Source organism: Zingiber officinale, chromosome 2A (assembly GCF_018446385.1).
Source record: "Zingiber officinale cultivar Zhangliang chromosome 2A, Zo_v1.1, whole genome shotgun sequence".
In the NCBI taxonomy this organism is placed as follows: domain Eukaryota; kingdom Viridiplantae; phylum Streptophyta; class Magnoliopsida; order Zingiberales; family Zingiberaceae; genus Zingiber; species Zingiber officinale.
This window is the reverse complement of record NC_055988.1, coordinates 82,781,876-82,804,199: the sequence shown is the minus strand read 5'-3', so window position 1 is coordinate 82,804,199 and position 22,324 is coordinate 82,781,876. Positions and strand designations below refer to the sequence as shown.

Genomic DNA, 22,324 nt, shown 5'->3' with positions numbered 1-22,324 from the left:
TTCATATGCTTCTAATCCTCCTATTAAGTGTTTGATATCAAAAGAAGAGGAAGGATGGTTATGGCATAGAAGACTTGGACATATCAACATGAGAAACATAGCCAACATAGCCAAGATAGATCTAGTAAAGGGACTACCAAAGATCAAGTACATCAAGGACAAATTGTGCGATGCATGCCAAGAGGGTAAGCAATCAAGGTCATCACACAAAGGTAAAACCTTAACTAGCACTTCATTACCATTAGAATTATTGCATTTGGATCTTTTTTATTGTCATAGAACACCTTCTTTGGTAGGTAACAAATATTATTTGGTGATAGTAGATGATTACTCTAGATATTCTTGGGTTTATTTCTTGAAACATAAGGGAGAAACTTTAGAAACAATTATGGGATTTGCCAAGAGGGTAGAAAACGAAAAGAACCTCAAAATTGGTAGAATTAGGAGTGATCATGGTGGAGAGTTTGAGAATTTGAATTTTTCTAAGTTTTGTCTAGAAAATGGCTACAAGCATGAATTCTCTTATCCAAGAACACCTCAACAAAATGGTGTAGTGGAGAGAAAAAATCGAGCTTTACAAGAGGCGGTTAGAACCATGCTCAATGCATACTCCTTACCAAGCTATTTGTGGGTCGAAGCGGTTAATACCACTTGTTACATTCAAAACCGTGTCTTGATTCACAAGTTTTTAGGGAAAACACCTTTTGAATTATGGAATGGCAAAATCCCTACAATTCACTATTTAAAGTCTTTGGTTGCAAGGTTTATATTCTCAATACCAAAGATGACTTACGAAAGTTTGAGGCCAAGTCCAATGAGGGAATTCTAGTTGGATACTCATCTACTAGTAGAGGATATAGAGTATACAACAAAAGAACTCAAACCGTTGAGGAATCATCCAATGTTGAGTTTGATGAGTCCACTAAGACTTACCCTAGGAAATTCTCTATTGACAAGGATATAATTAAACATAACCAAACCATTACTCAAGAAATGAAAAATCTACAGTTAGGGGGTATTGATCAAGGGGGAGGAAGAGATGGTTCGGATGATGAAAGAAACAATGTAAACAATGACCTTTCCAAAGATGATGATTCGATTATCTCAAGGACCTTAAGGCACCATCAAGATCATCCTATTAATCAAGTAGTTGGAGATGTGGCATAAGGGGTAAGGACTAGATCCTACTTTAGGGATCATACTAGTCAAATTGCTCTAATATCACAACTTGAACCAAAAACAATTGATGATGCTTTACTTGATACGGATTGGATTTTAGCAATGCAAGAAGAGTTGAACCAATTTAAAAGGAGTGATGTGTGGGAGTTGGTTCCAAGACCTAATGATAGTACAATCGTCACAACGAAATGGGTTTTTAGAAACAAGTTGGATGATCAAGGGAGAGTCACTAGAAATAAGGCTAGGTTGGTAGCTAGGGGTTTCAATCAAGTAGAAGGATTTGATTATGATGAAACATATGCTCCGGTAGCCCGATTAGAGTCCATCCGAATGTTATTAGGATATGCCGCTTATATGGGTTTTAAACTTCATCAAATGAATGTGAAATCGGCTTTCTTAAATGGGTTCATTGAGAAAGAAGTTTATGTAGAGCAACCACCCGGATTTGAAAGTATAGATTGTCCAAACCATGTTTATAAGCTTAAGAAAGCATTATATGGGTTAAAACAAGCACCCCGGGCTTGGTATGAAAGATTTTCATTCTTTCTAATTTCCAAGGACTTTAGAAGAGCAACAATTGATCCAACATTGTTTTTAAAGTCTAAAGATGGAAACATTTTCGTTGCCCAAGTCTATGTTGATGATATCATTTTTGGCTCAACAAATAATGACCTTCTTCATGATTTTATTAAACACATGGAAAGTGAGTTTAAAATGAGTTTAGTGGAGAATTGAGTTTCTTTTTGGGATTACAAGTAAAACAAACTAATGAGGGAACCTATGTTTACCAATCCAAATTCGCTAAAGAACTCATCAAGAAATTTGGGTTGGAAAATGCTAAAGGAGCAACTACCCCTATGGGGACAAACACCAAGATAGATAGTGATCAAGAGGGAAAATTAGTGGACCCGAAGCAATATAGGAGCATGATTGGTAGTTTGCTATATCTAACCGCTAGTAGACCGGATATATTATTCATGGTAGGAATGTGTGCAAGATACCAATCATGTGCTAAAGAGTCACATTTAGTAGCGGTAAAAAGAATTTTGAGATATATCAAGAGCACTCTTGATGTGGGGCTTTGGTACCCTAGAACTAGAAATTTTGACTTAATTGGGTATACCGATTCCGATTATGCGGGTTGCAAATTGGGCAGAAAGAGTACTAGCGGTGGATGTCAATTTCTTGGACCTTCTCTTGTAAGTTGGAGTAGTCAAAAACAACCTTGTGTGGCATTGTCCACAACCGAGGCCGAGTATGTGGCAATGGGTAGCTGTGTAGCCCAATTGCTTTGGATGATGCATACTTTGGAGGATTATGAGCTACATTATTCCAAGGTCAAGGTCTTATGTGATAATGTGAGCACCATTAATTTAACCAAAAATCTCGTACATCACTCTAGGACAAAGCACATTCAGGTAAAACACCACTTCATTAGAGATCATGTGGCAAGAGGCGACATTGAACTACTTTATGTTGAATCCAAATCTAATCTTACCGATATTTTTACCAAACCTTTACCCGAAGCAGAGTTTATCTCTATCGGAAGAGAGCTTGGTCTGTGCCTTGTAGAATAATAACAGATTTAGCTTTTCATGATCCCATAAATTTAAAAGCTAAATACATACTTGAATGTATCTCACAAAGACCTAGGATGACTTGCTTGTATTTAGACATCATGTGAGATATTAGGAAGATGCATTTGGTTCATCATGTTAGTTATGATGCATGATGTTGAGCCAATATGACATCTAGTCACATTGATCCTTAATTGGACCAATCATTGGGAAGCCTTGTGCAAAATTAATATGTACATAGCCCCTTGAACATGATTGGATATTTCCTTAAAAGATACAAGTATCATACCCTATTGTATGCAATTCACGCTGACATGGCAAAATACCATATAACCACATGCAAGAAGGGAACCTTGCTCTAACATAGGTACAGCAGCTATAGGAAAGTCCTAATTGGAACTTTCACTCAAGGATATACTACATAATCTAACTAATTTTGAAGTTTGTGTCAATATTGGGATCTGTGATAGACATATTTTTATGTATATTTTTCCCAAGTAGACATGATTCAAATAGACCTCTCCATAAAATTTGAGTTTTTTCTGAAGTCTGTAGAATTATCAACGAGTTTCTGAAATTCGGGTCAGAATTGGGCAAATATTGGTATCAATCGACTGGTGTAGATACCAGTCGACTGGTAACAGTAAATTTTTCGAACAGAATGGTTCTGTATGTTTCTGTTTTAGGTACCAGTCGACTGATATGTACATCAGTCGACTGATCCTCGAATCTTTATAACTTTCCACGCGGCAGGCGGCCCGATGGAAACCCTAGTTCCTTCCGCCGCCTGCTGTCTCCTGCGTTCCAGAGCGGCTCGTCGACGTCTCCTGTCTTCTCCAACCTCCTAAACCTCATCTTCTTCCTCGATCTACCCTTATCTTCCCTCTTTGCCTGGTTTGTTTCTCCTGCTGTCTCTCAACGCCAGTCCTCTTCCCCCTTTGCTCACCACGACTGCTTCTCAGCTATGGAACGAAGGTAATCCCTCTTACACGCTTTCCTCAAGTTCAGTTGTGATCTAAACCCTAATATTTTGTTGTTCTATGTCTGTTCCTATTGTGTTCTTGTCTTCTTTTCATTTGGGGCTGCATTTGGATCATGTGCATTGCATTTCTACATTTAGGGTTAGGCAAAAATGAAGGGTTGGTGAGGGGACCTCCCGGCAGTCCGCTCTCATTCCCTTAGTGGATCGATTTCGCTCCGAAGTCGCACGGCAATGGTTTGCGAATACTGATTTTCTATGATGCCTTGTCGGTATCTGAATCAGACCTATTTTACTGAGATTGTGCCAGATATCATGGATACTATTCTATACTTTGGGTTGGATAAGTTAGTGCATTGCATGCATATGGTAAATCTGGATTTGTGTAAGGAATTCTACACAAATCTGCATCCTAGTGCTAGCGAAGGTCGTGCATGAGTGTCTCGTGTAGGTGGTGTCGACATTGAGTTCTCTCCCAGCATTCTCCGATCTTTCTTAGAGTGTCGGGCTTCTGATAGCTCCTTTACTTGTTTTCCTACGGTTGTTGAGCCCTTCACTGATTCATTCTCTCATTTGTCGGTTGAAGTGATACATCAGTATTACTTCAATGCCCCCCGAGCTCCTCTGCGGTGTATCTTCGATGCCACACTCATGTCTGCCCGCAGTTACATTCTTTATAAGATTGTTATTGCGTGTATCTTACCCATAGTCACTAGGGGGCAAGCCAAGATTCGGCTACCCCATCTGGTCATGATGTATGCTTTGGAGCACCAACTCAACATCGACATTTCCCTTCAGGTCTTTGAGTCCATCTTGCACTTCTCTAGTCCTATCCATGAGAAGTTGTACATGCCTTACTGCCATCTCCTGACTTCTTTCTTTGCATCACGGCATATAGATGTCACAACAGCATCAATTATCTAAGGACTATGATCAGGTCGGGGCCCGCCAGCTATCTCTTGCAGGGATTGAGAGACGCCAGGGGGTGATGGTATGGCGTGCTCAGGCGGCGGATGATTCTGACGATGAGGAGGAGGCGGACGTACCTGCTCCTGCACTGGCACCGGATCCAGCTCCTATGACTGTCGAGGCTCGATTGACTCGGCTAGAGGAGACAGTACGCCAGGGGTTTCAGGAGTTTCGTGGGTTCCGGCAGGATTTGACTGCTTTTCAGCAGCGTCAGACAGAGGTGTATGCGATGCTGCAGCGCTGGGATCTGACATACCAGGCTCCTCCCCCTCCTCCTTCCGGTGATGATCACTAGGATGCTGCTTCTGAGTGTTTAGTTAGTGTCGAGATATATTTTGGTTTTGATAGCGATATCTTTTGTTTATCTCGAACACTTGGTTTTCTGACTATGATGGGTGTATGCTATTATGACATTTTGTGACTAGCGCTTATTATTTGCTGATGCTTCTCTATTTCTCTATTGCTGTTTTGTGAGTTCCTCTATGTCCGGTTGTGTTTTCTTTTATTCTCTGTCATGTGTCCCCATCTATCTCTTGCTCTTAGAGGATATCTTGGATTTAGGGGGAGTTGTTAGCATATTTCTTTATCATGTTTTTGTTGTGTGTCAAAAAGGGGGAGACCTGGATGGTTTAAGTTAGATATTTTGTATGCTTATGTTTCATTCATGCCTTACGTTATATGTAGATACCTTGTATGCTTATGCTTCATTCATGCTTCATGTTATATGTTTCGTGGATATTATCATGCCTTATAGTTATGGTATAATTGAAGGCCTAACTTAAACAAATTTTTGCCAAACATCAAAAAGGGGGAGATTGTTGGAGCAATCTTGCTCAAGACATTACTCATTGTTGATGTTTGATTAAATTAGTTTAAGTTGGGCATTAATTGTGATCTAACATAAGTATTGAGTGAGCAGATATGAAGAGAAGACCATGTATGAAGACTTGGCAAGGAAAGTTCCGGAAGTGCGATCTATTGGCAAGATAGAGACTTAGCATGACAAAGTCAAAGGTAGCCCTTGAAGGCAAGCGCAAGGATGAGGAGTCATGGAGACGGAAGCATCCTAAGGGCGCAAGGCTGAGGAAAGGTGCTTGGAGGCATGAAGTCTAAGCTAAGGAAGTATTCCAAATGTGTAAAATAATGTATGTCTTAAACTGGACGTTTGCTGTAAATTTCAAAGATATAAGGTACCAATCGACTGGTACCCACACCAGTCGACTGATACCAAGATACAGAATGGATAGAAGGTCGGCAGACAGATTGGAGTCAAGCACCAGTCGACTGATGCTAGTATCAATCGAATGGTAGACGACCGTTATGAAGTGGCGGCTCAAAATCTCATCAAATCTTTAATGTCTTTGAAGCCCATCAGTCGACTGGTATACATATCAATCGACTGATGTCGAGAAAACTATAAAAGCTACTGTCTGAGCTTGAAGAAAGACAACTGTTCAAAAACTGGAAAAAGTGCTCATCAAGTGATCTTCAAGTCTACAGATATTCACTCTCTTCCTTCTAATTCTAATCTTCATTTTTGTAAAGAGGAAGAGGAAATTGTGCAAGGGTTTCTCCACCTTCGATTGAGATTCGAGAAGGAGAAGTTTATAGTGGAGCTTGATTGTGTGGGTGTGTGCCTTGGATTAGTCACCTCAAGGAGGTGGAGACCAAGTAAACCAAGGAGTTAGCATTGTTCTCTTATTTTCTTGAAGAAAGGTTATTCACCCCCCCCCCCCCTTCTAGCCAATAGTAAAGGTCCTATCACTTTCGACGAGGTGCAACCATTTCAGCACACTCTAAGTGTCCGAGGGTGGATCTAGGCGCCTGGATAGGGCTGTAAAAGGAGGGTTCGACCAGAAGCTTAAAAAGATCATCTGCTACTACTTTTGTTCTTGCGCGCTGCTCCGAGAAGACTCCTATGACACCGAAAGGCTACTCCGATAACTGATACTCAAGATTTTACTCTACTTGTTGTCGGTAACATTTTTGTTTATAACATTGTACTTAAATTCCTGTAATCCTTTCGATATTATAATGATTGTCCAACAAAAGCACTCAACGAGTGTGAAATTTGGAGTAAGAGTTATCGAAGGCTTCAAACCAATTAAAAAATTACTTGTGTTAGCGCTTGTTTGATCATTTTCTTTCTCTTTTCCGCTGTATTTATTTTAAATTGTAATTTTAGAATAAGTGATGAATACTATTCACCCCCCTATAGCGTCTTTTCGGTCCTATAGTTGAGAGAGTCATTGACCTCACTTGGTCGCTCGGGGTACTTAAATTCCTGTAATCCTTTCGATATTATAATGATTGTCCAACAAAAGCACTCAACGAGTGTGAAATTTGGAGTAAGAGTTATCGAAGGCTTCAAACCAATTAAAAAATTACTTGTGTTAGCGCTTGTTTGATCATTTTCTTTCTCTTTTCCGCTGTATTTATTTTAAATTGTAATTTTAGAATAAGTGATGAATACTATTCACCCCCCTCTAGCGTCTTTTCGGTCCAATAGTTGAGAGAGTCATCGACCTCACTCGGTCGCTCGGGGCAGTGTGCTTGGAGTGAGTGTAGCTTATCCTATTGTGCCCAACTCGCTTCACTCAGGGGTAGTGGTTGCTAGAGTTGCTAGCAGCAGAGATTCCATTTCTATGTAGCTAGATAGATACTATGCAAACTGTCCACTCGCACCACTCAAGAGTAGTGGTTGTTGGCAGTGTGTACAATTGTCATTGTCCCGACCTCTCGACCATACAAGAACCGTGGTGCTGAGGGGTGGGCGGGAGTGATCATGTCGTGCATATGTATATGATATTGTGTTTGCATATGCTTGTGATTAACTATATCCATATGTCTGTGATATCTGTGATATGTTTACATATGGTTGAGATATGTATGTTGCTGTATGTACTTGGCATTAGCCTATTTATTATTAGCTGGATAGGCCATATATGATGTTTTAGTAGATACGAGTAGTTCTGTTGTGGTATTACTATTATGCTTGTTGATTATTCCCTATGAGACTGTATACATTTAAATCTCTAGATATTTATTGTATTCATCCACTATTGTCTTATACCCATTGAGTTATTTGGACTCACCACCCATTTGTACTTTTCTTTTCCCCAAGTAATAGGTAGATGGTACAAGGCCACTTGGAGTATCCTGACTACCAGTCCCACGTCACATCCGAGGATGGTTCTTTTGTCGTGTTTCTTGCTTTACTTGTATTTTGAATTTGTGGATTTGACATTGTAATAATTCGGCTTGATTTTGGAGTTTAGCTTTGTGGTTTCTTGTATTTGCTTTGTTATCATTGTGTAAGCTGAGCTGACTCGCAGGTCAGTAGTTTTGTGCTTTACGCTGTGTTATCTCATTGACTTCCACTGTATTTCTGTCTGTGTAGGCTACATATACAACTGCATGGTTATGATTATTTCTAGTCATATGGGCTATTGATATTATTCTTGTACTACCTTGTGACATTGTATCCAGGTTCCATATGTTATCATAAGAGGGGAGATATTGTCCATTTATTGGGAAGAGACTCTCTCGGGGTGATAATTTATTGGTATCAGAGCCATAGGTTTATGAGGCCTATTTTCTGTGATTCGAATTTCATGATTTGTTTCCTTGATGTGCCTTTTCGAATTTTGGGATCAAGTAGCGGCAAGACATCTCCGAACTATAGAAAGTGAGGTATATTTCTAGTGTTGTTATACTTTTTGGATTCACTACCTTGTTTAGTTTACTATTAGGCTAGTTGAATGTCTAGTGGGTACGCACTGACTTGGTATTAGCATGATGACACTTAGAGAGTCAACCTTATTTGCAGTCGTGGTCGAGGATGTCCATGGGCATGACAAGTTGACAATACATGACCCAAACCTAACACAGAGAATATAATTTTTTTTTCTGTGGCACCAACTGATACTGAGTTGAAAATCAGGGGTCGAGTCCGTCAAATATTTATTAGAGGTCAAAGGGATACAGTCTCATACTTTATATATTCATATGTTGTAATTGTACACTTAGAGAGTCAACTTTGGCAAAGCATTTGTTTTTAAGACAAAGCCTACTTGGTTTATATGCTAAGTGGTTTACTTAGCATTTGAGTAGTATCAGGATGGACGAGGAAATTACGGTTGATTCCACTTAGCTAAGTAAACCAAGTAGGATACGTTTTACCCTACTTGACTTCCAAGACCAAGTTTCCCTAACATACTATCATCTCACTCCATCCTGATACTAGGTTGGAGAAAAGTCAAACTATCTTTTTAAATCTAATTCTAAATACCCGATTGGATAGGTTATGCTTTTGAGGTGTCAACTAATTTGGTGCCTCCCTTAAATCATAGAATTTTTTTTTTCAATTCAAATTAATTTTAACTTAGATTTAATTAAGTATATTTAAGTATTTAAGTTTTAAATTTTGAATTAATTAAGTTGGTTAAATTGTCTTTATTTAAATAATTGTACTTTTCTTTTAATTTTGAATTTATTAAATTATCATATTTTCTTTATTTTTTAAATTTATATTATTAATTGAATTTATTAAATTAGTTTTATCTACATTATTATCCTTAAGATTTAAATTTTAATTATCTTTGTTTTCAATAGAAATTTTAAGATTGACATTATCAAAATTAATAAATATTTTATTAAAATATTTATTAATTTTATCTAGATTGTTATCATTTTTAAATTTAAATTTATCTTAATATTTGAATTATTAATTATTTCTAAATGTTTATGATTTTTATCAACTAATTTATTTAAATTTAAATTTGTTAAATTAATTAAAACTGAATTTTTTAGAATTAATTATATTTTTAGAATTAATAATTTTGTTTTCTAAATTATTAATTGATTTATCTAATTCTGGATTTGTTGAATTAATTACATTTAAATTTTTAATAATTAATTTATTTAGTTTTGAATTTTTTTAATTCAAAGAAATTTTTATTAATTAGATTTTCAGATTTATTTAAAATATTTATATTTAAACTTTTAATTAAGTTTGATTTATTCGAATATATTAAATCATCCAAATCTAAATTATTATAAGGAGGAATTATTCTATCAGGGTGGCAAAAAGGTAATTCGCTCGCCCCGCGCCCTCGCCAACTGGTCCCAGGATCAACACGGAGGAGGTAAAACATGGGAGCTACTAGTCCGAACAGTAACTAGTGCATAGGGGAGGGCAGGAACCTGGCTACTAGCCAGGATTTAACCCCCAGACCTCACAGTGGCAACACCCCATGCACTAGCCACTAGTCCATCCCGAGGAGACGAGACTTATTCTATCATGCACCATATTAGGATTATTTTTGTTGGTGCGGTTAGCACTAACGGTCTAACCCAAGTTTTGATGAATGACAAAGTAGGTTAAGTTAGGTTTGTTGTGATCTAACACTTTGATTGAGTGTGTAGGAGAAATCCAGCTAGGTCGACGGACAGACCGGATAGCTGGTGTGAAGTCCAGATAGGTTGACGGGCTGACCGAATATCTAGGACGAAACCCAACTAGGTCGATGGGTCAACCGAATAGCTAGCACGAAGCCCAGCTAGGTCGACCGGCTGACCGGATAGCTGACACAAAGTCCATCTAGGTCAACGGGTTGACCGAATAGCTGGCATGAAGTCCAGGCAAGTTGACGGGCTGACCAGATGTCTGGCAAGAGGTAAGTAAAGGTAAGCCACTGGAGAAGAGTGACTGTGAGGGTGCGTCCTAGTTAAGGGATAGTAGGCGTCGGTCCAGCTTAGGTCCATTTTGGATCCTTAAATTGAGACCCTGACTAGGTTTTGGTCTCGGGAAGATAGGATCTAACTCATAAATCTATATAAACTATTTATGTATATATTTTTCTAACTCTATGTTGTAGATACAAATGTAGAGCTTTGAATTCTGCACGCATAGCAACTGACAGAGCTTGATTCCAAGTTCGGAGTCAAAAGTTATGGCTTTCGGAAGATTGTTGTGTCAAACAAGTAGTTGGAGGTGCCACGGATCAGCCAGATTCGAACTCTCCTCATCTGATCCGAATTTTTGGAATCTGATAAGCTCTGGAGACCCTCCAAAGGTCTATAAAATTAAAGGAGGAGTTGAGCAAGCTTCAAGAATAGAACATTCATACGTGCTTCTACGCATCCAAACGACTTTCCGACTATTCTGGGCTCCTGCTACGAAGCTGCTGCGCTCGACAATTGCTCTGAGGAGTTCTGATCGAGCCCGGCAGACAGGCATCAACACGAAGTGCTTAATCTTTTGATCCTTAAAAGTATTGATAAAATTTCTTTTATTGTACTTAATTATTATAAAAGGCAAGTGCAGTGTGTTGCACTTGGCTTCATTTTTATTGTACTCGATTCTCTCTTCCGGGGGTACCGGAAGAGATTTTTAATGGATTGTCCATCGATAGGTCTGCGGGACCTGAGCCTTGGATTAGGAGTCGTCGAAGGCTCCGAACTAAGTAAAAATCACCTGTGTTTTTTCTGGTGTTGCTTTTCGTATTGTCTTTCCGCTGCGTATACTCGTGTTTTAAAAACCAAAAAGGTTACTTCACTTAAAGGTTACACTTTCAAATGGCTTTTGTGCTCATCCAATGAACACAAACTTTTTATCTCTTGATCTTCCTTTTGATTAATGATGTATTAATCTCTGTTAATATTCATTAATCCTAATGGTTAGATTTAGTATATTGAATTAACCATTAACCCAATAAGTCATTAACCTAATAAACTAATGAGTCTAACTCATTACTCAATGAGTCTAATCTGAATTCTTTCAAGGTTAACTCAATGTGTCTATTCGGATTAGATTTAGCCATATAATCCATCTCCAAATCAACATATTCCTTGTGTGTGACCCAATAGAATCTCGTAACATTAGTAATGTATCTAAAATCATTTTAGATACATAAGCAATGAGTGACATCGAGCAATGCATCATTGCTACCCAAGTGACGAGAATGTCAAAATCCGACCTAACCTTTCTATGTCTATTATCTTGTATGACTTGGTCCTTCTATCTTTGATATTTAGATTGATCAATGAGGCATAGACTGTGTCATCCTCTTATAAATCTTTGTGTTTTTTGATCTCTAAGTAGACACACTTAATCAAATATGCTCGATATCTCATATTGACTCATTTGAGCATGACCATGCATTCTTGTGTCCTACTTAATCAGAGGGCTCATAGATATCACTTCCGTCATATGGAAGGAATAGATCTCATCTACATCACTCATATCCATCCGCATAACTTATTGTATACCCAGTGATCGACTTTATAGTCCACCTTATTATAGGTGGTGTTTACCGATACCAAAGTACACAACTCCTTATGTAGGGACCATAGTGACTTTAGGTCTAAGGACTATTCATACCAATAGTTACTATAAGAATATTTATGACACTCATATGATGATCCATGAAACATTCTCATGGCGGGTCAATTCAATACATATTCTCTAATATATATATCCATGTGTCAATGTGATATCTCATATCCATGACTTATGGGATTAAGTCATCAATTGACCTACATGCTAGTCTCAATACATTAATATTGTTCTTACATATTAATGCTTGACTAGGAATAGTTAAGAGTAGTATCTATACATATCTTCAGTCTCTCACTATCAATTCAACCAATTAATATGTTGTAAACTAGAACCTACAACCTTAGGGCATTATTATACTTATTCATCTGGCATACATTTGAAGCAAATATAATAACCAAAACTTTATCTTTTATTAATGAAATATGATACAAAATATCTTAAGTCAATCAACTCTTGATTAGCTCTTAGGGCTTACACTAACAGTATGCATTCTTGTGCTTTTTTAGTCTGCATTTAACATTGTTAAGTAAAATATTGCAAATTAACTTACTCACCTCTTTGTTCAATTCTAAGTGCCCATAAGATTTTTTTAATATCAGTAAATTGTCAAAATTTAGACTTCCTAAGAACCATTCCATTACTTACCTCCAGTAGTTGAAATCTTCTTGATCGCATGGTGGTGGTTCGTTGACATTTCGGCCGAGCATTTCTTTATTCACCATTTTTCAATACTAAAAAAAACTCATAAAAATTCTAAGACTATGTCTTGGGATAAATAGCGTGGGAGATAAAGAAATAAGGCTCGAATGGTGTTGTAACAATTTTGAAGAAAAATAAAAAAATAATGATAAATTTGTCAGAAGAGATAATTGTACCAATTCTGACTAATGGTGAAAAAATAAAAATTGGAAAAACAGTATATATATTTTTTTCAAAAAATATTCCCCCTACTCTATTGGTGGTTGCACCAATTCAAAGTGACCTCGCTTTGATACCACTTGTAGAATCGAAAAGATGTTAGAGGGGGTGAATAGCGTTCGTCACTTTTTCTAAAATTACAAGTTAAAATAAGCACAGCGGAAAAGAGAAAAAATGAAACAAGCACTAACACAAGTAATTTTTTACTTGGTTCGGAGCATTTGACGACTCCTACTCCAAGGCTCACACTCATTGAGTGCTTTCGTTGGATAATCACTATAATATCAAAAGAATTACAGGAATTTAAGTACAATGTTATAAACAAAAATGTTACCGACAACAAGTAGCGTAAAAGCTTGAGTATCGGTTGTCAGAGTAGCCTTTCAGTATCGTAAGAGCCTTCTCAGAGCAGTGCACAAGAAAAAAAGTTGTAGTGGATGTTCTTTTTAAACTTCCAGTTGAACCCTCCTTTTATAGCCCCATCCGGGCGCCTATATCCACCACCAGGCGCTTGGAGTGTACTGACATGGTTGCACCTCGTCAAAGTCTATCCCGCAAACTTTATCTACCTCCAAGCGCTCGAACTGGTGACATGGGTTGGCCAATCGACGCGCTCCAACCCAACCACTGACCTGGGTGTCTATCCAGTTGTCCAAGCACCAGGAGCAACTCCGAGCCCCCGAACCTTCGAGGGCCCGAACCTCTAGGCGCCTGACAAGCTCCGGGCACCTGGACATCCCTTTTCCAGCAATTGACTTTCTGCAACACCAGGTTAGCACAAGAAACAATAATATATAAAGTATAATAATTTTTGATAGTCTCTAGACTGTCCGATCCTAAATTTGAGTTTCACTGAAACTCTAAGTCGGATTGACGCTTACTGTTCCCTCAACTAAAAACGCATCCTCACTGGATCTCTCCTCCAATTGCTTACCTCCACTTACCAATTACAGGCTTCCTTGATGTCAAATCCCTTGACCCACCAGGACTTCCTGCCAAATCTCAACCAATCTGGACTTCAGTCAATCGTCTGGTCCTCCTCGACCCGACTGGACTTCCTGCCAACTGTCTAGTCCTCTCTAACTCAATTGGACTTTCTGCGAATAATCTGATCCTCTTGACCTGACTAGACTTCAGCCTGATGTTTGGTCCTCTAGACCCATCAAGTTCATATCCTGCACACTTGGTAAAAGGATTAGATAACAACATAATCTAACTTTAACCTTTTTTATACATCAAAATATGAATTTGATCATTAATACAACCTGCACCAACATCAACCACAAGGGAGACATAGTCACCGGCATGCATACAATGATATGATTAGTAAGATACAAATAATCATCACTACAGATATAGCAAACAACTATGCCACAATAAGTCCAGTATGTCCAACAGAGTACATGTATATATAGCAATCAATGTAAATAAATAAGATATCCAGTATCTACTAAATATCATAGATAACAATAAGAGACTATATAAATATCGAATCAATCATGTCAAAGATTAAGCAGGGAAAGTATCAAACTCAGGTAAAATATTAGTAGAGTCAAGATAAATACAACTACTATCCGAATATAGCTCATGCACTAAGGCCAAAGTAAACAAGTCAAGAAGTACCTGCCTATAATGTGTGTAATCCTGTTAGATAACTCCCACGTCATGATGCTCATCTCAATCAGTGTCCTACATCAGCATATGAAATTTAGCTACCTTTATATGAATTAAATAACTGAATCAAATTCCCTAAACTAATTAGGGTAGCCTAATCGACAAAATGATCTTCGCCTATGCTCTGAATAAATGTTTAGGTCTCTCTAATCTCATTCTTCTCATTAGATTAGGTTTAATCCTTAATTAACCTTAATTACTTCTCAATTAAATTGGATTAGCTAAGACATAAACATTCCACACCCAATTTGGATTTAAGTTATTACATGAATCAACCTAAAAACTCACCTAAATCTGATTGCACCTTTATAGACTCATAGTCGGAGAAGGTTGATGCTGGAAATTGGTGGTCGAAACTAACTGAGGCTGCTGACCACTAAATCAGATACTCTAAATCAGTAATCTAGCAATCAAACACTCAAATCTACAGCTAGGGTTAACCTGTTACCTCAACGACACGTAACTTGGCTCTGGCAGTTGTGAATCTAATCCCAGCAGCACACAATGCCTCAAGGATCACCGACCTACTATGGTGGTCGGGATTCTATCAGGAAGATGATCGCTGCAGCCCTAGATCTGCAACCAGCATGTCGATCAGATCAACACAGTGGCCTGTGATCAAGTAGGGAAATGAACAAAGATAAAGTGGCACAGTATACCTTCTCGTGGCCAGAAGAGTGGCGATCGTCGGGTATTGCCGGTGCCTACGATGAACGATGTCAGTGATAGGAGTTGTGGCATCCCGTGGCAAAGAGAGGGAAAAAGAAGTGGTGTCTAGCTGAATCATGTTAGTGCACAGGCTGGCCACTGCTAAGCCAACCAAGGGAAGAAGAGGTGACACCAGTAGTGGCTCACGGCAAATCAGGAGAGGAGGAGGAGTTAAGGCGCGGCTCGGTGGGACTTGCGAGCTACCGTTGCGTGGGTCAACTCCTGGTTGGGGCCACCGCCCAGGGAGGAGAGGCTAGTCCAGGGGATCAGTAAGGCTCGGCATCGAGTGGTCGGCGTCGAGCAGTCGACGTCGCGAGAGAGGAAGCGGTGTTAGGTGAGCAGCGGAATGAAGACTACAAGGAGGTGGAAACGACGTTTTTAAGCTTAGGGTACTATAGCATAGGTTATATACTTAGGATTTGATGATTATAAAACTAGTTTTTCCTTATTTATACGATTAATTTTAGGAAATTAAACATTTCCTCATTTAAATCCCTTTTAATCTCGTTTATCTCATAACCATGTCGTACATACTCAATTCAAATTCCAAAATTTTTTTAAAATTCCCAGTAAATTATTTAGTGTTATTTCTCATATAACACTTATTATTTAATTGGTGTATCTTACAAATAGACTAAGGGATGTGATTATGAGGCATGTGGGAGTCAAGTCCTAGAGGAACTTCCCGGCCTTGACTACCACCACTATTTGTTGACCTGACCGACTTTAGTGTCGGCCGAGAGTATATTGAGAATCGTGCTTAGAGGTGGGGGAAGCCAAGTCTTAGAGGAACTTCTCAGCCTTGACTGTCACCTCCTCTTAACTCTTGATCGTCACGTCATCGTGGCCATTGACCTTCCACTATTTCTAGGTTCCTCCTTTATGCACCATATCAAACTGCTTTTTGTTTTTATCTTTCTCTTCTTCTTCCAGTTGACGATCGCAATGTTGGGTCTAGTAAACTGGCCTTTGTTTCATCCGTGAGAGTGTTGGAGAAATGGTGTTGGTGTAGGTTGCACTAATGATCAAACTGAGATTCTTGATATATAACAAAGGTTAAAGTTAAATTATGTTGTGATCTAATCCTTTTACTAAGTGTGTAGGATACGAACTTGATAGGTCTAGAGAACTGAAACACCAGGTTGAAGTCCAGCTAGGTTGATAGCTAGTACGAAATCTAGATAGGTTGAGATTTAGCAGGAGGAAGTCCACAAATGGTAAGTAAAGATAAGTAACTAGAGGAGAGATCCAGTGAAGACGCATCCCCGATTGAGGGAACAGTAGGCATCGGTCCGATCTAGGGTTTCAGAGAAACTCAAAGTCAGGATCGGACAGTCTGGAGACTGTCAAAAATATTATTACTATTATTTTCTATATTATTACTTGTTGTACCAACCTTATGATGTAGGAAAGCAAAAGCTGAAAAAGGGTTCCAGGTGCCCGGAGGTGGTCCAGACGCCAAGGCAAGGAGGTGAAGCAGCGGGTGACTGGCTGAGGTGGTGCACATTGGTTAGCCGGCACACGTCAGGTCTAGGTGCTCGGACCAATCGGGGCACCCAGAGAATGATAAACTTCAGAGATAGAGTTTCGTCGAGGAGTTGCCACATTAGCAACCCAGGCGCCCGGGGGTGGTCCGGACGCCCAGAGGAGGATAAGTCAGCGACAGGTTAGGCCCTCTTGGAGGTGCCCGGGGGTGGTCCGAGCGCTCGAAAATGACCTATAAAAAGGCCTTCGACCAGAGCCTTCAAAAAATCAATTGCTACGAGTTTGGTTCTCAAACGATGCTCTAAGAAGCTCTTCACGACACCAAAAAGCTACTCCGACAACCGATACTCAAGCGTTTACTCTTCTTGTTGTTGGTAACATTTTTTGTTTATTACATTATACTTAAATTCTTGTAATATTTTCGAGCTTATAGTGATTGCCCAACGAAAGTACTCAATGAGTGCAAGCCTTGGAGTAGAAGCCGTCAAAGGCTCCGAATCAAGTAAATTGAACTTGTGTTAACGCTTGTTTCTTCTCTATCTTGTTTCTTTTTTCTTAGTTATATTTCTACTGCAAACATATTTTCAAAACAAAAAGAAACATTTTTTAAAATCACGTAATTCACCCTCATCTCACGTGCTCACAATCCAACAAATGGTATCAAAGCATAGTCGCTCTGAATTGGTGCAACTACTAATCGAGCTGGGGGTTACTTTTTTTTAAAAAAATTATATATACTATTTTTGAGTAAAAAATATTCTTACACCTTTTTTCTGATTTTGTATTTCCATTTTTTCACCATTAGTCAAAATTGGTGCAATCACTTCTTCGACTAAATTTGTCATTATTTTTATTATTTTATTATTATTTTCTCAAAATTAATGCAACACCACTCAAGCCTTATTTCTATATCTCCCACACTACTTACCCTAAGACAAAATATTAGAATCTTCGTGAGTTTTTTTAGTATTGAAAAATAGGGAACAAAGAAATACTCAAGCGAAATGTCAATGAACCACCATCATACGATCAAGAAGATTTCAACTACCAGAGGAGAGCAATGGAATGGGTCAAAATTGCTGATATTGAAAAATCCTTCTCGGGACTCAGAATTGAACAAAAAGGTAAGTAAATTAATTTGTAATATTTTACCTAACAATATTATATGCAGACTAGAAAAATATAAGAATGCATACGAGCTTTGAACTCAGTTAATTAAACTTCCTTGAGAATGCATACGAGCTTTGAACTCAGTTAATTAAACTTCACAAGGAGTCATTGGAGTTAAAGGATCAAATCAAAATTGAATCAAGACTCGAGTCTAACCCAACGGAGAAGCCTACTAAATTAGGGGTTGTATCTAAGGTTAGTACAATTTACCAAAAAAAAAACCTTATCAATAGAGAATTAAATAATGTGCATGATAATTTAGATAATTATGAAATTACGCCAAGTATGGTACATGATAATCTAGATTTGCATAAATCGAATTTAATTGATAATTCAAAAAATAAAATTATTAATTCTAAAAATTTAATTAATTCCAAAATTTTAATTAATTTAGAAAATTCTAAAAATTTAGATTTAACTAATTCAACAATTAAATTCAAATTTAAATAAATTAGTTGATAAAATATTAAAAATTCAGAAATAAGTAATAATTTAAATATAAAGATAAATTCAAATTTAAAACTTAAAAATGATCAAATATATCTAGATAAAATTAATAAATACCTTAATAAAATATTTGATAATTTAGATAATATCAATCTAAAATTTCTATCCAAAATAAAGATAATTTAATTAATAAAAAGTAATTAAATTATTAACGCCCTGGAAGGGTCTAAGAGCCTGAAGATCCAGGCACCCCGAGTGGGTCTAAGCATCTAGAGGTTCGAGCACCCCGAGTGGGTCCAAGCTCCTATATGTGGTTGAACCTAGCCACGTGTGCAGTTGAATTGGTGCACTCTGATTGGCCAATAAACGTCAGAATCCAGGCGCCAGAATTGGTCCAGGCACCTAGATCAGGATAAACTTTGGTAGATAGAGTTTCACCGAGATCATGCCACATCAATTTGATAGGGGCACCTGGGACTAGTCCGGGCGCTTGGATAAGGGTGGAAAAGAAGTTTTGACCTACAACTTCAACATATCATTCCAAGCAACTTTCATACTTGTGCACTATTCCGTAAAGCTCTCCACGACGTCGATACGTTGCTCTAACGTCACCGCCTAAGCTTCTTCTTCTAAATCATCAGTATAATTGTTGCTTTTAATTGTACATTCAATTATTATTTTTAATCATTCGAGCGATTTTTGAATTGCCCAATGAAAGCACTCAACGAGTGCAAGCCTTGAGTAGAAGTCGTCAAAGGCTTCGAACTAAATAAAAACAAAAAGTGTTAGTGATTGTTTTTCTTTATTGTATTTTCTGCTACATTTTCTAGATTGTTTTACAAAAAAAATAAAAAAGTGACTCGCAATATTCACCCCCCGCCCCTTCTAGTGTATTTTACAATCGTACAATGCGTCCTTCGACTAGACTCAAAGGTGAGATTTATGGTGTGATGATTTTCTTTGACCCCCCCCCCCCCCCCCCGTATCCTGTGGGTCAGGAGTCATGTTGAGTTGTCTGTCAAAGTCAAGATAAGGTGGAAATGCATGGGGATCTAAACTCATCCAAGGAGGGGCTCAGACCTAACCAGTGGCATAGCCAATTGTAGCAAAAAGTGGAATCCACCACCCCAGCGGCTCCCACATGGTTGGCCCCATGACCATCTGTGAGGAGGTAAATCAAGAAGTTATAGTTGGCCACTGCAGGAGAGGGTTGTTCGTTCGACTTTGCCAAGAATCAACCCCTGCCCATTGTAGCAAGTTTTGCCCCGGAGTAGCCAACTCAACCTTGCCTCGGGGGCAACCAGTGGCACAGCCAAGATTTTAGGCTAGTAAGGGCTATTTTAAAAAAAAATTTAAATATTTGTGTAGATCAATTTTCACCATCCAAAAGCATAAATTTCAAATTTAAGGAGCTAAAAATTAATTTAAATTAGCAAATTTTGATTTTAGCCCTTGGTTCTAGTTGAAAAATAATCCATCAATCTCCAGAGCTTATCTATTATTCAAAGTCTAAGAATCATTTGTCATTTTATTTTCTCATAATATTTAGCATATTTACATATGAGACTTTCATTCCGATCTAAATAATTATCTTAACTAGTAACCTAATAAAATAAAATTTATAACAATCTCCCTTTCATTTACATTATGCTCGAGGATATTCCTTCTTAGTCCCGGATCACTAGGATATTCATTCGAGTCAACATCAAGAAGTGATGAAGGAGACAAAGGAGGAGGAAATAATGGAGGGTAGATGCCTTGTTTGAAATAGATTCATGTCGCATATTCTTAAAATACCTTAATATTATTATTTTATCTAATTAATCATTAGCATAATATTTTAAAAATATAATCACTTAATTTAATGAGTATCTTTTTCTAACAATTTAAAAATAATTAATAAATAAAATTGATAGCAAACAAATAACATAACTAACAAATAAAAATATAAATATATGAAAAATTAAAATTATATATTTTTCAACACTCAAATACATAAACGAAAGAAGTAAAAAAAATCAATAAAAAGTGTTTGTCGTGGAGTGAGCGTAAGCAAAGCGACGACAGTGGCGTTGGCAGCAAACTACGTTGACGGTGGCACTGGTAGCAATAGCATGCGGTGATAATGATGTGAGTCATAGTGACGTGTGTGGAGGAGGATTTTGAGGATAAAAATAGAGTTGAAGAAAAAATAAGGAGGGGATTAAAAGAAAAAAATATTCTAAGGAACAAAAGGGAAGATTGAGGAAAAATGAGCGAGAGAGGGGGAAAAGAAAAACGCAAGAGAGGAAAAAAAAACACGGTGGAAGAGAAAAATAAAACACGGAGAGAGGGGGAAAATGAGAGGGGGAGAGGGGAAAAAGGTGAGACGGGAGAGAAAAAAAAATAGAGGGTTTTAATGGGTTTTTGTGAAAATTCTAGAAAGTTTACATTTTATAATTAGATTTTTTTTTTTTTGTTGTGTATGGATTTTTAACCTCACATAGCTATTCCCCTGGACCTAACTCACCTGGCCTCATGTGCTCATCCCCAAAAAATTCAAGCTTGATTGAATATCGTTTATGAATATCATTTTAATAAACTGAGTCCCAGATTTCCGCATCCTTGCTCGGCCTCATATCCAGACATCCTCCATGATTCTATATCAACCCCAGATCTCGACATCCTAGCTTGGCATCAGTTGCCGATATCCTCCATGATTTATCTCAATTTTAAATCCCAACATCTTGGCTCGGCCTTAGCTGTCGACATCTTCCATAATTCTATCTTGTCCTAAATCCCAACATTCTAACTCAACCTGAGGTCCCAACTTCATCTACTTTTAAAGTCACTTTGAAATAGCTTCATCTCCTCATCTCCACATCCTCAAATCCAATCTACACCTGGCATGATTTGGTTATATCATGTGAAGAGTAGTGCAACCGTCTCATTGTTAGGATTATTTCTCCGTGAATATTTCAAGGTACATGGTGCCGGTTGAATGGAAATGTAATTACTATGTTGTCAAAATTGGTCTCCTAGATGCTCTCTTATGATTGCGTATCACTTCATTAAAGGAAAGACAACTAACACCTCCTTTTGACTAGGTTCTTTCTTTTCCATCTTCTTTTCGTATATCACCTCAAATAAATCCTAACTTGAGTGTTTAGTGGCCCTGGGATCTATCTTTCAGCTAGTCTAACTCTCTCTCCGAGTGTCTCTCATATTCGTTCTTTCTCTTTATCAAAGGCGCCTGAGGAGAAGCATGTGTCAACTAGTTCATTGACTGATGGTTTGGCCATTCACGGAATTTGGCCGAAACACCGACAATGGATCCAAATGCAATGCAAGCTCAGCCCTCGGATCCAGAGAAGCAAGGTCAACAGGGTCAGCAGGGTCAAGCTATCCCCGTAGGAACTCAATCGGTGCAGCACAACTCAAGGGAGATGGTGGAAGTTGGAGGTGGGTTGATTTGTTCTCTGCAAATCGGCTGTTCTCACAAGACCATGCCTTGGAATTTATCTTGTTAGACTCTGACCATGTTGCATAATTAGAAGCGGACAATGTGGATTTGATAGTGGATGCCATGAGTAATTGCTTGGTCGGACGATTATATTCGTTGGGCGGTTCCTTGGATGGCCAGCAATCAAAGCAACAGCCAACAAGGTTATGAAAGGAGGAATTTCCAGTAGATCAGCACTGCAACGCCGAGGAGATTGGGCATCAATTTGTTCGTGCTTTTGATCTAAATCTTGAGATCTCCTTCTTCTTGGCGTGTTCCAAAAGTTCTTCAACTCGTTATCGTCCTCCGCATATCTCCAGTGCGCCTTCTTCTTCATCTTCTCGTCGATGGATTCCTTGGAAGAACAAATCGCGGAGAAACAATTTCAGAATGCA

General features: G+C 38.2%; 1 long non-coding RNA gene across 2 annotated transcripts; it reads right to left on the bottom strand.

Moving 5' to 3' along the window:
* Window positions 1–13,221: 13,221 nt before the first annotated feature.
* Window positions 13,222–15,704, bottom strand: LOC122039743. Of its 2 annotated transcripts, XR_006128360.1 has the most exons (5): window positions 15,298–15,704; window positions 15,087–15,214; window positions 14,927–15,014; window positions 14,588–14,653; window positions 13,222–14,139 (listed from the first exon to the last, which is right to left on the bottom strand). It is a non-coding gene; the product is annotated as an uncharacterized LOC122039743 (long non-coding RNA). The 2 variants fall into 2 exon arrangements; XR_006128359.1 differs by having other exon boundaries at window positions 13,222–14,653.
* Window positions 15,705–22,324: the final 6,620 nt, after the last annotated feature.